The sequence below is a fragment of the Balaenoptera borealis genome (assembly GCF_965194805.1).
Source record: "Balaenoptera borealis genome assembly, chromosome: 13".
In the NCBI taxonomy this organism is placed as follows: domain Eukaryota; kingdom Metazoa; phylum Chordata; class Mammalia; order Artiodactyla; family Balaenopteridae; genus Balaenoptera; species Balaenoptera borealis.
In genome coordinates, this window is record NC_138870.1 from 54372981 (window position 1) to 54376525 (window position 3545).

General features: G+C 42.1%; 1 pseudogene across 1 annotated transcript; it reads left to right on the forward strand.

Moving 5' to 3' along the window:
- Positions 1 to 556: 556 nt before the first annotated feature.
- On the forward strand, positions 557 to 2484 carry LOC309609586 (adenosine 5'-monophosphoramidase HINT1 pseudogene; annotated as a pseudogene). The gene has a single exon. The product of its transcript is annotated as an adenosine 5'-monophosphoramidase HINT1 pseudogene (transcript).
- Positions 2485 to 3545: the final 1061 nt, after the last annotated feature.

The window sequence follows — 3545 nt, forward strand, 5'->3', positions numbered from 1 at the left end:
GCACAGTAGAGGGGAGAGAGGAGGCCAAAGGGCAGAGAACATTTTTTTATGTTTAAATTTTTCTTGTCTTGCCATGAAATACGAACTTTATTTCACACCTGCTGTACTTTGTCCTTGGCTGACAGCAACCGTGGGAAGTGTGGCCTCAGTGTGGACATCTATTACAGATTCAGAGCACAGCACTTGGGGAAATCTGAGACAGCCACCATGGGTGTGCTCTGGAGACCTCTAGCTCCTTCCTAATATCATCCTCAGAGGTCTGTCAAAGAAACAATCTTAATAAAGAGTGTTCTGCAAATCGAGCTCAAAGACTGGGCCGTTTTTGAATCAGATTGTCACCACTAAGTACTTCCATCTTTGGTGTCTCCCTCATTGTGATGGTTCATCTTATGTGTCAACTTGACAGGGCCACAGGGTGCCCAGATATTTGGTTAAACATTATTTCTGGGTGTTTTGAATGAGATTAGCATTTGAATCAGTAGACTGAGTAAAAGCAGATTGCTCTCTTTAATTTGGGTGGGCCTTGTCTAATACAGTGAGAGCATAAATAAAACAAAAAGGCTGAATAAGCCTCCTCCCGACCTTCTCCCCGGCCAGCCACGTGGGAGGGAGGCCAAGATGGCAGATGAGATCGCTAAGGCTCAGGCCGCCCGGCCTGGTGGCGACAGGATCTTCGGGAAGATCATTCGCAAGGAAATCCCAGCCAAAATCATTTATGAGGATGACCAGTGTCTTGCTTTCCATGACGTTTCCCCTCAAGCACCAACACATTTTCTGGTGATACCCAAGAAACATATATCCCAGATTTCTGCAGCAGAAGATGACGATGAAGGTCTTCTTGGACATTTAATGATTGTTGGCAAGAAATGTGCTGCTGATCTGGGCCTGAAGAAGGGTTATCGAATGGTGGTGAATAAAGGTTCAGATGGGGGCAGTCTGTCTATCATGTTCATCTCCATGTTCTTGGAGGTTGGCAGATGAATTGGCCTCCTGGTTAAGTGTGTTGTAGGGATCATTTTCCCTTCTCTATGCAGTGATCAGGTCTGCAAGTTCCAATATGCAAAACAATACTTTTTTTTTGCCTGTGTATGGAGAGATTGCAGAAATATTTAAAAAACCCATACGTAATAAAAGACATTGTTGCATGGTCAAAAAAAAAAAAAAAAAGGCTGAATAAGAGATAATTTGCTCTTTGCCTGACTGCCGAGCTGGGGTATCAGTCTTCTTCTACCCTCGGACTGGGACTTCTACCGTTGGAGCTCCTTGTTCTCAGGCCTTTAGACTCAGACTGGGACCACACATTGGCTTCTTGGGTCTCCAGCTTGCAGATGGCAGATTGGCAGATTTGGGAACTTCTAGCCTCCTTCATTGTATAAGCCAATTCCTTATAGTAAATATCTCTCGCCATGTCTCTCTCTCTCTCCCCTATTGGTTCTGTTTCTCTGGAGAAGCCTGACTAATACACTCATGCTAAAACTATTTTGTGCTTTTCTGTTTTTCTTCAGATAAAACTTAGCATCCTTTTAAAAACCTTAGAAGAAAAAAAAAGAAAAAAAAAAAAACCTTAGAAGACTTCATATCTCTACCTCTAGTTTCATCTCACTCTTGTAAGGCATGGAGAGACCTGAACACTTTTTAAGTAGATGAGGACTTATCAGTTAAGGTTTTTGGTCATAAGTAATAGAATCCAATTGTTGTTAACCTAAAAGAAGGAAAAAAAGACTGAAAGGATATGGGGTGATTCACATCACACCATCAGATGGCTTCCTGCCATCAAACAACAGTTGGATTTCACACTAGAGGGGAGAAACCATTAAACTCTGTATTCTCCAGTGTAATGGCAGTGTTTTGAGTCCATAACAATGAAACCATTGCCTTGGGTCATCTGTTAATTCCCTATGTGGCTAAACATTAAGCCTGGACAGTCATCAATTACAAAAGAAAAGGGACTAGAGTAAGACATAAAAATAAATAGAAAAGGAGCATCTGAAAAGGCATGAGGCAAAGCTCTCCAGAGCCCAGGATGCTGGCTTCTATGTAGTAGCCAACTGTGGTCTGTAAAATCCAGTAATCAATTGTATGAGACTTGGAGGAAATGCCAGGTCAGGGATTCATCAATGCCATGTGTATATTGCCACGCAACAGTCAACAGTTTGGGAACTGTGTGAGGCTGTTTTCTGGCTGGACTGATTTATGGATTTAAAAATGCTTTTTGTTCAAGCTGGAATATCCAAGGGGGAAAAGGCCGTCTTTTAGACTTCCCCTTGTGATGAAGGACTCAGAGAGGCTGTGAAGTTGGTGGATTTGGTAGATGGGACTTTTACCCTTTATGCCTTTCCAACAGTTACACTCAAGATAAAGCACTCCACAATCTGAGCAATAGAACCAGGGAGACACAAACACTTTCTGGCAGGAACAACTTCTAGGCTTTTTCAAAGTTGCCAAAGATCATGGGAAGAAGGGAACATGAGAGAGTAGTGGAAACATCCAAGAATGTGTTGAAAGAGTCACAAAATTCAGCATGAAAGGAAATAAATATTAGAGATGACAATTAACTAAGGAGAAAATGAATTCCAGGATCCCTGTGCTACTCATTGAATTGAAACTGGTTTGCTGTCTTGAAGCTAATGAATAGAGGATAATCTAGAAAGTCAGGCCATATTATGATTTTAGATCTAGTGCTGATAGAAATTATTATATAGAATTTGAGTTTGAATTTTCTTATATCCTGTTTCTCTCTATAAAGTTAGTTGCTGCAGCTGTGATAAGGAACAGGGAACAAAAGTAAATATAAAACTGTGGCTTCTTTAGAAGCTGTTTTGTTTACTGCAACATGTGTGATGGAAGGCACATTAGAGATTTTCTAGCATACTATTCCTATGACTGAGGTCCAGAGAAAATAAATGACATACAGTTAAAGATGAATGAAACAGGACTTTTGCATTCTGTATAGGATGTAGGAAGCTGGAAAGAGCATCATTCTCACTCTAACAACCACAGAAAAATGCCAGTATGCAAATTCACAATTTTCTTGAGCCCATCAGAGCACTCAGGGCAATCAACCAACATGAAGTCTAAAGAAAAACAGGTGCTTCCAAGGAGCAGTGAGACTCAACTACTTGTTTACAGGGGCAGACCCACTGATAAGTAGAATTTGAGTATAATTTTTAACAAATCGCTAACGGCTGAATGTGGGCTAGGTTGGAGAATATATAACCCCAGGAAGCTGCAGACACAAGGGGACTTCACAGCACTTTGGAATTTTTCTCTATGGACCTCATCAAGTGCTCACAAAAAGACTGGGGGCAGGATGAGAATCCCGAGAAAGCCTCCATCACAGAGCAGACCTGGGGGAGGGGAACAGGTGCCACTGCGGGAAAGGCACAAGTCCTTCTTCTCCCCATCTCTCATGTGGGACAAACACTTAAATCACTAGTGCATTGTTGCTTTTAGGACACCGGAGAAACCCAGTGTAACTGTGGGAGGGAAACTGCAAAAAACTCTATCGTGGGGGTGGGGCAGGAATATGAGCTGGTCCCAGACCC